This window comes from Protopterus annectens, chromosome 2.part1 (genome assembly GCF_019279795.1).
Source record: "Protopterus annectens isolate FY-2018-M chromosome 2.part1, PAN1.0, whole genome shotgun sequence".
NCBI lineage: Eukaryota > Metazoa > Chordata > Ceratodontiformes > Protopteridae > Protopterus > Protopterus annectens.
The window spans coordinates 547,891,730-547,905,711 of record NC_056729.1 but is presented as its reverse complement, the minus strand read 5'-3'; positions in this window follow the sequence as shown (position 1 = coordinate 547,905,711).

Here is a 13,982-nt window from a genome sequence, read left to right as displayed (position 1 = left end):
GAACTGTAACACACTCCGATCAAGACTGTGGGTATCTGTGATATGGTATCAATGATTCTTATTAAATAAAACAATGAACTACAACATACTGCAGTCAACACTGTGGGTATCTCTGATAAGGTAGCAATGATTCGTATTAAATAAAATACTGAACTGTAAACTACTCTGATCATCACTCTGGGTATCTGTGATAAGGTAGCAATAGGTTCATAGGTTCATAGGTTCATAGGTTCATACTAGGCTATCTGCCCAAAGGCATTTATAAGCCTAGCCCATAGTTATGTGGCTTTCGCCACCCCTTTAGTTTGAAGAAAACTATGCCTATTATTTTGCTGTGCCTCTGTCAAGCAGTGACACTAAAGTAATCCCTGGGGTATATCTGCGATCTCCCATCCATTGGTCAAGATTTCTCTTGAACAAGGCCAGCGAGGTGCTCTGCCTTACATGTACCGGGATTTTGTTCCACAGCATGGGGAGTCTCTGGGTGATGAATCTGTCCCTCCAGCACATTCTATTAATAACCGTGTCAAGGTTTAAGTCTCCCGCCCTTGTGGTTCTGAGGGATCTAGATTTTTTGAGGTGAAGCATATTCATCAAATCTGGGTTTGACATGGCCTTATATGTCAGGCACAGGTCACCTCTGAGCAAGCGGTATGCGACTGAATAGAGCTGGAGTTCTTTCAGTCGGGCAGCATAACACATATTTTTGAGACCCTTTATCCTTTTGGTGAGGAACTTTTGGGGCCTTTCCAGCTGCTGCAGGTGTTGGGTCAGATACATTCCGAATGGGGCATTGTACTCAATCATAGGTCTAATGAGTGATGAGTACAGGGGGACGATGACCTCCCTAGACCTAGATGTGAATCCCTTCATGATCAGGTGGGCAATGTAGAAGGTTTTCCTAACTACTTTGGCAACATGAGTGTCAAACGAAAGGTTACTGTCAATCTGGGTCTCCAGATCCCTGGTGACTTCTTCTGTGCTCAGTGGATTGCCACCTATATGGTAGCTAGGGGTAACCTTGTTTTTCCCGAAGGGTATGACTATGCATTTCTTGGTGTTTACCTTTAGGCCATGGCTCTGGCACCAGTTATCCACATCTGTGAGGCCCTTCTGAAGGATATCTGTGTCAGATGTGTTTTCGACTATGGCTCCCAGTTTGCAGTCATCTGCAAACTTTGTCAGCCATAACCCTCTTGTGTTTGCTTGTACTTCAGAAAAGTAGATGCCGAACAAGAGTGGTCCCAGGACTGAGCCTGTGGGACACCACTTGTGACAGGCTTTGAGTCTGACATGGCGCCAGCAACTCTGACCCTGTGGGTTCTGTCACTTAGCCAGTTTGCAACCCATCTTGTGATGTATGGGTTTACATTCAAGCTGATGAGTTTTTCGATGATACCTGAGTGGGCCTTTGCCAGGTCAAGGTAGGCTGTATGAACTGCCTTGCCCTCAACAATGGCCTTGGTGACTGTTTCGAAAAAGTCAACCAAGTTTAAAAGGCATGATCTGCCTTTGACAAAGCCAAACTGGGTTGGATCCAAAGTCTGCAAGTTCCCTATGTCTTTATTTATGTCTTTATTTATGAGTTCCATTATGATCCTCCATGGCTTTGCAGATAAGGCTTGTCAAGCTAATGGGACGGTAATTTCCAGGGTCGGTGGAGGCACCGCCTTGTGAAGTGGGACCACAGTCCGTGGCCACTCCTTGGGTAATGATCCTGAGGTGAGGCTAAGATTAAACAGCTGTCCTAACTGCGGGTTTAATTCCTCATTGAGTTCGTGGAGCACACAGCCGGGGACGCCATACCCTCCCATGGATGTTGTGTTTTTGCCTTGGCGAGCAGTTCTCACTTGGTTGGAGATGTTTGGGGGCTACAATCCTCTGGTATAGATATCGCTTCTTTTGGAGGGGAGGGGGGGAGAAGTTTGCACTGAACCTGTCAGCCAGTATGTTGGCAATGTGTAGGTTCAGTAATCTTCACATCATTTTGAACTAATTCTGAGCATATCTGGGAGTTTCCTCCTAGGTTTCTAACATAGCTAAAGAAGGCCTTATGATTGTCTTTTGAGTCCTTGGCGATTTTTCTCAAAATTTGCCTTGGATGATTTTATGAAAGCTCTTAGTTTTTTACTTATAATGATCAACGGTGTCTTACCTTTCAAGGATTTTGCTCTATCTTGTAGTAGCTTCCTCCTTTGTTGTAGAGCTTGTTTATGGCTGGGGTCCACCAGACTGGACACTTGCCTTTGGTACAAAGAGTCTTAGTTTTGTTTGGGATTGCCTGATCCATGCAGTCCTGTAGGTGCTGGTAGAAGGCATTTGTAAGTGATTCAGCGGTTTGAGTAATGTTTACCACTGGCTCAGGGGCCTTAAAGGAGACCACACTACTTTTTAGAAGTGTGAAGTCGGCTTTTGAGAAGTTTTCCACTGTGGTCTTTTTTATTTCAGGTTTGGGCGGGATGAGGACCTCCAGCGAGATTAGTTTATGATCTGATCTCACCAGTGAGGGGTATACTTCCGGTGTTGAACATTGTGATCCCATGTTCGTGATGATGAGATCAAGTATGTTTTCTCCTCTTGTGGGGATGGTGACTAGTTGTTCCATGGCATTTGAGTTTATGAACTCCAGGAACCTTTGGGCTAGAGTGTTTGGGCTTGAGTAGTGTTCCCAGTCTATATTAGGGTAGTTGAAATCACCTAGTATGATGGTGTTTGGAGATACATTTATCCCCTCCAGTGTTTTCAGGAAGGCCATGTGAGGTTCCTGAGTTTGAGAGGGTGGCCTGTAACATGCTACAAATTGCAGAGCAGTCTTGCCTATGGTTAATTGCACCTGGATGGTCTCCGATGCATTGTGCGTTGCCACCAACCTTGAGGTGTGTGTGTCTTTTATGAATATGGACACCCCCCCTCCTTTCTTGGTGTTGTCCGGATTTTGGGGCCGGAACGCATGATATGAGGTGAAACCTGATAGTGCTGGGGTGCTCTCAGGAGCCTTGAACCAGGTTTCTGTCACAGCACAGACATCGATGTTCTCCATACTGAAAGGGCCCTCGAAAGTGCATCTTGAGATTGAGACTTCTGGCATTGAGCAGCATTACCCTTAGTTTTTTTCCTTTTTGTGTTCTAGGGTGGTAGGTTTAGAATTTGAGCCTTGCCTAAAAAGGCACTATGGGGTGGCAAGAGCCTTTGCCAATATCCGGAAGCCCAGGGTGACAGGTGCAAGCCGTCCTGCGGCAGCAGCGTGGCTTGTCCAGCATGTCATCCCAGGCAGACAGACATTGGATCCCCTTTGAATGACACCAAAATTTAAGCCAATTATTAAAGCTGATCATCTTATCACTGTATTATGGCATCATTCTAGGTGAAGGTAGGATACTGCTCAAGGTCAGGGTCATACCTGCCTGGGCTACATAATCAGAGAGCTCCTCAATGTCTCTTTTCATGTAGTCCAAGGAGGTACGTCTCAGGTCATTGACACCAGCATGGACAATGACTGAGTCGTACTTGTACCTGCTGTTGAGAGACCTGATTCTTATTAAATAAAACAATGAACTGTAACATTCTCCGATCAACACTGTTGGTATCTTTCATTAGGTGGCAATGATTCTTATTAAATAAAACAACAAATTCTAACATACTCCGATCAGCACTGTGGGTAGCTGACATAAAGTAGCAATGATTCTTGTTTAATATAACAATGAACTGTAACATATTCTGATTAACACTGTGGGTATCTGTGATAAGGTAGCAATGATTCTTATTCAATAAAACAACGTACTGTAACATACTCCGGTCAACACTTTGGATATCTGTGATAAGGTAGCAATGATTCTTATTTAATAAAATAACGAACTGTAACATACTCTGATTAACAATGTGGGTATCTGTGATAAGGTAGCAATGATTCTTATTTAATAAAACCAATAACTTTAACATGCTCGATCAAAACTGTGTCTATCTGTGATAAGGTAGCAATGGTACAAATAAGGACAATTTTAAATATTGCTCTTAACACAAAGTTGACAGAATAACATGTTTTGCATTAGCATGTATTTTCTGAAATGTATAAAGTCTAAATCTCTGCTATGATTTCTAACTTCAATCTTTAATGATCTGCCAATAATTTGATAGAAAGCATTTTATGAAAACGGAACAAAAACATATGGCAAAAATCTGTACATTAATAAAATTTGTACAGTTGGGAGGTATGACTCCGATTAACACTGTGGGTATCTATTATAAGGTAGCAATGATTTTATTTAATAAAACAAAGACCTATAACATACTTTGATTAACACTGTAGGTATCTTTCATTAGGTAGCAATGATTCTTATGTAATAAAACAATGAACTGTAACATACTCCTATCAACACTTTGGGTATCTGTGATAAGGTAGCAATGATTCTAATTAAATAAAACAATGAACTGTAACATACTCTGATTAACACTGTGTGTATCTGTTATAAGGTAACAATGATTCTTATTTAATAAAACAAAGAACTGTCACATACTCTGATCAATACTGCAGGTATCTGTGATAAGGTAGCAATGATTCTTAATAAATAAAACAACAAACTGTAACATGCCCCGATCAACACTGTGGCTCTCTGTTATAAGGTAACAGTGATTCTTATTAAATAAAACAATGAACTGAAACTTACCCCGATCAACACTGTGGGTATCTGTGATAAGGTATCAATGTTTCTTATTAAATAAAATAATGTACTCTAACATACTCCGGTCAACATTGTGGGTATCTTTGATAAGGTGTCAATGATTCTTATTAAATAAAACAACAAACTGAAACTTACCCCGATCAACACTCTGGGTATCTTTGATAAGGTAGCCATGATTCATATTAAATAAAACAAAAATTGCAACATACTCCAATCAACACTGTGGGTATCTGTCAAAAAGTAGCAATGATTCTTATTTAATAAAACAATGAACTGTACGATACTCCGATCAACACTGGGGGTATCTGTGATAAGGTAGCAATGATTCTTATTTAATAAAATGAATAACTTTAACATACTCCAATCAACACTGTGGGTATCTGTGATAAGGTAGTAATGATTCTTATTAAATGAATCAATGAACTGTAACATACTCCAGTCAACACTGTGGCTATCTGTGATAAGGTAGTAATGATTCTTACTAAATAAAACAATGAACTGTAACATACTCTGATCATACCTCTCAACCTTTAAGAATAAGAAATCTGGAAAAAGCCATAACAAATGTGGTACAAATAGGGACAATTTTTAAACATTTCTCTTACAAACTTAGAAAGTTGACAGAATAGTTATTCATTAGCATGTATTTTCTGAAAGGTATAATGTCTAAATCTCTGCATGATTTCCTAACTTCAATCTTTAATGATTTGCCACTAATTTGATAGAAAGCCACAATTTTATGAAAAAACAAAACATGGCAAAATCTATTATGCAAAATTTGTATGACTTTGATCAACACTGTGCGTATCTATGATGAGGTAGCAATGATTTTTATTTAATAAAACAATGAACTGTAACATACTTTGATCAACACTGTCGGTATCTGTCATAAGGTAGCAATGATTCTTAATAAATAAAACAAAGAACTTTAACATAGTCCAATCAATACTGTGGGTATCTGTGATAAGGTAGCAATGATTCTTATTAAATAAAACAATGAACTGTAACATACTCCGATCAACACTGTGGGTATCTGTGATAAGGTAGCAATGATTCTTATTAAATAAAATAATGAACTGTAACATACTCCTGTCAACACTGTGGGTATCTGTGATAAGGTAGCAATGATTCTTATTAAATAAAACAACGAATTATAACAACTCTGATAGACACGGTGGGTATCTGTGATAAGGTAGCAATGATTCTTATTAAATAAAATAATGAACTGTAACATACTCCGATCAACACTGTGGGTATCTGTGAAAAGGTAGCAATGATTCTTATTTAATAAAACAATGAAATGTAACATACTCTGATCAACACTGTGGGTATCTGTGATAAGGTAGCAATGATTCTTATTAAATAAAACAATGAACTGTAACATACTCCGATCAACACTGTGGGCATCAGTGATAAGGTAGCAAACATTCTTATTTAATAAAACAAATAACTGTAACATACTCCGATGAACACTGTGGGTATCTGTGATAAGGTAGCAATTATTCTGATTTAATAAAACAACGAACTGCAACATGCTCCAAACATCACTCTGGATATCTGTGATAAGGTAGTAATGATTCTTATTAAATAAAATAATGAACTGTAACATACTCCTGTCAACACTGTGGGTATCTGTGATAAGGTAGCAATAATTCTTATTAAATAAAACAAAGAACTTTAACATACTCTGATGAACACTGTGGGTATCTGTGATAAGGTAGCAATGATTCTTAATAAATAAAACAAAGAACTGTAACATACTTCGATCAACACTCTGGGTATCTGTGATAAGGTAGCAATGATTCTTATTTAATAAAACAACAAACTGTAACATACTCTGATTAACACTGTGGCTATCTGTGATAAGGTAGCAATGATTCTTATTTAATAAAACAAAGAACTGGAACATATTCAATCAAGACTGTGAGTATCTGTGATAAGGTAGCAATGAATCGTAATAAATAAAACAATGAACTGTGACATACTCTGATCAGCAGTGTGTGTATCTGTGATAAGGTAGCAATGATTCTTATTAAATAAAACAATGAATTGTAAAATACTCCGATTAACACTGTGTGTATCTGTGATAAGGTAGCAATGATTCTTATTAAATAAAACAATGAATTGTAAAATACTCCGATTAACACTGTGGGTATCTGTGATAAAAGGTAGCAATGATTCTTATTAAATAAAACAATGAATTGTAAAATACTCTGATTAACACTGTGGTTATCTGTCATAAAGTACCAATGATTTTTATTAAATAAAACAATGAACTGTAACACACTCCGTTGAACACTGTGGCTATCAGTCATAAGGTAGCAATGATTCTTATAAATAAAACAACTAATTGTAACATGCTCTGATCAACACTGTTGGTATCTTTCCTAAAGTAGCAATGAATCTTGTTAAATAAAACTAGGAACTATAACATACTCTGATCAACACAGTGGGTATTTGTGATATGGTAGCAATGATTCCTAATAAATAAAACAAAGAACTTTAACACACTCTGATCAACACTGTGGGTATCTGTGATAAGGTAGCAATGATTATTATTAAATAAAACAAAGAACTGTAACATACTATGATCAACACTGTGGTTATCTGTAAAAAGGTAACAGTGATTATTATTTGATAAAACAAAGAACTGTAACATACTCCGATTAACACTGTGAGTATCAGAGATAAGGTAGCAATGGATTTTATTTAATAAAACAAACACCTATAACATACTCCGATCAACACTGTGGGTATCTGTAATAAGGTAGCAATGATTCTTGTTAAATAAGACAAAGAACTGTAACATACTCCAATCAACAATGTGGGTAGCTGTGATAAGGTAGCAATGATTCCAATTAAATAAAACAATGAACTGTAACATACTCCAATCAACAATGTGGGTATTGTTGATAAGGTGGCAATGATTCTTAATAAAAAAAACAAAGAACTGTAACACACTCAGATTAACACCGTGGGTATCTGTGATTAGGTAGCAATGATTCTTATTTAATAAAACAAAGACCTATAACATACTCCGATCAACACTGTTGGTATCTATGATAAGGTAGCAATGATTCTTATTAAATAAAACAACAAATTGTAACATACTCCGATCAACACTGTGGGTATCTGCCTTAAGGTATCAATGATTCTTATTTAAAAAACAACGAAATGTAACATACTCCGATTAATACTGCAGGTATCTGTGATAAGGTAGCAATGATTCTTAATAAATAAAACAAGGAACTGTAACATACTCCGATCAACACTGTGGGTATCTGTGATAAGGTATCAATGATTCTTATTAAATAAATTACCGTTCTGTAACATTCTCCAATCAACACTGTGGGTATCTGTGATAAGTTAGCAATGGTTCTTATTAAATAAAACAACGAACTGCAACATACTCCAAACATCACTGTGGGTATCTATGATAAGGTATCAATGTTTCTTATTAAATAAAATAATGTACTGTAACATACTCCGATCAACACTGTGGGTATCAGTGATAAGGTAGTAATGATTCTTATTAAATAAAACAATGAACTGTAACATACTCCGGTCAGCACTGTGGGTATCTGTGATAAGATAGCAATGATTGGTATTAAATAAAATAATGAACTGTAACATTCTCTGATCAACACTGTGGGTATCTGTGATAAGGTAGCAATGATTCTTATTAAATAAAACAATGAACTGTAACATACTCCGATCAACACTGTGGGTATCTGTGATAAGGTAGCAATGATTCTTATTAAATAAAACAAAGAACTTTAACATACTCCGATCAACACTGTGGGTATCTGTTATAAGGTAGCAATGATTCTTATTTAATAAAACAACAAACTGTAACATGCTCCGATCAAAACTGTGGGTATTGGTGATAAGGTAGCAAAGATTCATAGTTAAAAAAACAAAGAACTGTAACATACTCCGATCAACATTGTGGGTATCTGTGATAAGGTAGCAATGATTCTTATTTAATAAAACAAAGAACTGTAACACACTCCGATCAACACTGTGTGTATCTGTGATAAGGTAGCAATGATTCTTATTAAATAAAACAATGAACTGAAACTTACCTCGATCAACACTCTAGGTATCTTTGATAAGGTAGCAATGATTCATATTATATAAAACAAAAATTGCAACATACTCCCATCAACACTGTGGGTATCTGTCAGAAGGTAGCAATGATTCTTATTTAATAAAACAATGAACTGTGACATACTCTGATCAGCAGTGTGTGTATCTGTGATAAGGTAGCAATGATTCTTATTAAATAAAACAATGAATTGTAACATACTCGATCAACACTGTGGGTATCAGTTACAAGGTAGCAATGATTGTTATTTAATAAAATAATGAACTGTAACATACTCCGATCAACACTGTGTGTATCTGTGATAAGGTAGCAATGATTCTTATTAAATAAAATAACGAACTGTAACATTCTCTGATCAACACTGTGGGTATCTGTGATAAGGTAGCAATGATTCTTATTAAATAAAGCAAAGAACTGTAACATTCTCTGATCAACACTGTGGGTATCTGTGATAAGGTAGCAATGATTCTTATTAAATAAAGCAAAGAACTGTAATATACTCCGATCAACACTGTGGGTATCTGTGATAAGGTAGCAATGATTCTCATTAAATAAAACAATGAACTGCAACATACTCCGATCAACACTGTGGATATCAGTGATAAGGTAGCAATTATTCTTAATAAATAAAACAACAAACTGTAACATACTCCGACCAACACTGTGGCTATCGGTCATAAGGTAGTAATGATTCGTATTAAATAAAACAATCAGTTGTAACATGCTCTGATCCACACTGTGGGTATCTGTCATAAAGTAGCAATGATTGTTGTTAAATAAAACAAGGAACTTTAACATACTCTGATCAACACTATGGGTATCTGTGATAAGGTAGCAATAACTCTTATTAAATAAAACAATGAACTGTAACATACTCCGATAAACACTGTTGGTATCTGGAATAAGGAAACAATGATTCTTATTTAATAAAACAAAGAACTGTAATGTACTCTGATCAACACTGTGGGTATCTATGATAAGGTAGAAATGGTTCTTATTTAATAAAACAAAGATCTATGACATACTTTGATCACGACTGTGGGTATCTGTGATAAAGCAGCAATGATTCTTAATTAATAAAATAACGAACTGTAACATACTCCGATCAACACTATGGGTATCTCTGATAAGGTAGCAATGATTCTTATTTAATAAAACATGTAACATTCTACGATCAACAATGTGGGTATCTGTGATAAGGTAGCTGTGATTCTTATTTAATAAAACAATGAACTGTAACATACTCTGATCAACACTCTGGGCATTTGTGATAAGGTAGCAATGGTTCTTATTAAATAAAACAAAGAACTTTCACATACTCCGATCAACACTGGGGGTATCTGTGATAAGTTAGCAATAATACTTTTTAAATAAAACAACAAACTATAACATACTCTGATCAACACTGGGGGTATCTGTGATAAGTTAGCAATAATACTTTTTAAATAAAACAACAAACTATAACATACTCTGATCAACACTGTGTGTATTTGTGATAAGGTAGCAATGATTCTTATTTAATAAAACAAAGACCTATAACGTACTCTGAGCTACACTGTGGGTATCTGTGATAAGGTAGCAATGATTCTTATTTAATAAAGCAAAGAACTATAACACACTCTGCAAAACACTTTGGGTATCTGTGATAAGGTAGCAAATATTCTTATTTAATAAAACAAAGAACTGTAACATAGTCCAATCAGCACTGTGAGTATTTGTGATAAGGTAACAATGATTCTAATTAAATAAAACAACGAACTGTAACATACTGCGATCAACGCTCTGGGTATCTGTGATAAGTTAGCAATGATTCTTATTAAATAAAACAAAGAACTGTAACATAATCAAATCAACACTGTGGGTATCAGTGATAAGGTAGCAATGATTCTTATTAAATAAAACAAGTGATAAGGTAGCAATGATTCTTATTAAATAAAACAATGAACTGTAACATACTCAAATCAACACTGTGGGTATCTGTGATAAGGTACCAATGATTCTTATTAAATAAAACAATGAACTGTAACCTACTCCGATCAACACAGTGGGTATCAGTGATAAGGTAGCAATGATTCTTATTTAATAAAACAACAAACTGTAACATTCTCCGATTAACACTGTGAGTTATTTGTGATAAGGTAGCAATGATTCTTATTTAATAAAACAATGAACTGTAACATACTCCGATCAACACTGTGGGTATCAGTGATAAGGTAGCAATGATTCTTATTTAGTAAAACAACTAAATTTAACATACTCTGATCAACACTGTGCGTCTCTGTGATAAGGTAGCAAGCAATGATTCTTATAAAAAAAAAACAACAAACTGTAGCATACTCCGATCAACACTGTGGGTATCTGTGATAAGGTAGCAATGATTGTTATTTAGTAAAACAACTAACTTTAACATACTCTGATCAACATTGTGCGTCTCTGTGATAAGGTAGCAAGCAATGATTCTTATAAAAAAAAACAACGAACTGTAACATACTCCGATCAACACTGTGGGTATCTGTGATAAGGTAGCAATGATTCTTATTAAATAAATCAACGAATTGTAACATACTTCGATCAACACTGTGGGTATCTGTCATAAGGTAGCAATGATTCTTATTTAATAAAACAATGAACTGTAATATACTCTACTCAGCACTGTGTGTATCTGTGATAAGGTAGCAATGTTTCCAATTAAATAAAACAATGAACCGTAACATACTCCAATCAACAATTTGGGTATCTGTGATAAGGTATCAGTGATTCTTATTAAATAAAACAATGAACTGTAACATAGTTCGATCAACACTGTGGGTATCTGTAATAAGGTAGCAATGATTATTATTTAATAAAACAATGAACTGTAACATACACCGATCAACACTGTTGGTATCTTTGATAAGGTAGCAATGATTCTTATTAAATAAAACAACAAAATGTAACATACTCCGATTAATACTGTGGGTATCTGTGATAAGGTAGCAATGATTTTTATTAAATAAAACAATGAACTGTAACATACACCGATCAACACTGTTGGTATCTTTGATAAGGTAGCAATGATTCTTATTAAATAAAACAACAAACTGTAACTTACTCAGATCAACACTGTGGGTATCAGTGATAAGGTAGCAATGATTCTTATTAAATAAAACAATGAACTGTAACATACTCCGATCAACACTGTGGGTATCTGTGATAAGGTATCAGTGATTCTTATTAAATAAATTACCGTTCTGTAACATTCTCCGATCAACACTGTGGGTATCAATAAGTTAGCAATGATTCTTATTAAATAAAACAACGAACTGCAACATACTCCAAACATCACTGTGGGTATCTATGATAAGGTATCAATGTTTCTTATTAAATAAAATAACATACTCTAACATACTCCGATCAACACTGTGGGTATCAGTTATAATGTAGCAATGATTGTTATTTAATAAAATAACGAACTGTAACATACTCCAATCAACACTGTGGGTATCAGTTACAAGGTAGCAATGATTGTTATTTAATAAAATAATGAACTGTAACATACTCCAATCAACACTATGGGTATCAGTTACAAGGTAGCAATGATTGTTATTTAATAAAATAACGAACTGTAACATACTTCGATCAACACTGTGTGTATCTGTGATAAGGTAGCAATGATTCTTATTAAATAAAATAACAAACTGTAACCTACTATGATCAACTCTGAGGGTATCTGTGATAAGGTAGCAATGATTCTTAGTAAATAAAACAATGAACTGTAATATACTCCGATCAACACTGTGGGTATCTGTGAGAAGGTTGCAATGATTCTAATTAAATAAAGCAACAAACAGTAACCTACTCCGATCAACACTGTGGGTATCAGTGATAAGGTAGCAATGATTCTTATTTAATGAAACAACAAACTGTAACATACTCCGATCAATATTGTGGGTATCTGTGATAAGGTAGCAATGATTCTTATTTAGTAAAACAACTAACTTTAACATCTTCTGATCAACATTGTGCATCTCTGTGATAAGGTAGCAAGCAATGATTCTTATAAAAAAAACAATGAACTGTAACATACTCCGATCAACACTGTGGGTATCTGTGATAAGGTAGCAATGATTCTTACTAAATAAATCAACGAATTGTAACATACTTCAATCAACACTGTGGGTATCTGTCATAAGGTACCCTTAAGTCTTATTAAATAAAACAACGAACTTTAACATACTCCGTTGAACACTGTGTCTATCGGTCATAAGGTAGCAATGATTCTTATTAAATAAAACAATGAATTGTAACATGCTCTGATCAACACTGTTGGTATCTGTGATAAGGTAACAATGATTCTTATTAAATAAATCAATGAATTGTAACATGCTCTGATCAACACTGTGGATAACTGTCATAAAGTAGCAATGATTCTTGTTAAATAAAACAAGGAACTTTAACAAACTATGATCAACACTGTGGGTTTCTGTGATAAGGTAGCAATGGTTCTTATTAAATAAAAAAACAAACCCTTACATACTCCGATCAACATTGTAGCTATCTGTAATAAGTTAGCAATGATTCTAATTAAATAAAACAATGAACTGTAGCAAACTCCGATCAACAGTGTGTGTATCTCTGATAAGGTAGCAATGATTCTAATTAAATAAATCATCGAATTGTAACATACTTCGATCAACACTGTGGGTATCTGTCATAAGGTACCCTTGATTCTTATTAATAAAACAACGAACTTTAACATACTCCGTTGAACACTGTGTCTATCGGTCATAAGGTACCAATGATTCTTATTAAATAAAACAATGAATTGTAACATGCTCTGATCAACACGTGGATAACTGTCATAAAGTAGCAATGATTCTTGTTAAATAAACAAGGAACTTTAACAAACTACGATCAACACTGTGGGTTTCTGTGATAAGGGAGCAATGGTTCTTATTAAATAAAAAAACAAACCCTTACATACTCCGATCAACACTGTAGGTATCTGTAATAAGTTAGCAATGATTCTAATTAAATAAAACAATGAACTGTAGCAAACTCCGATCAACAGTGTGTGTATCTCTGATAAGGTAGCAATAATTCTTATTAAATAAAACAACAAACTTTAACATTCTCTGATCAACACTGTGGGTATCTGTGATAAGGTAGCAATGATTTTTATTCAATAAAACAATGAACTGTAACATCCTCTGATA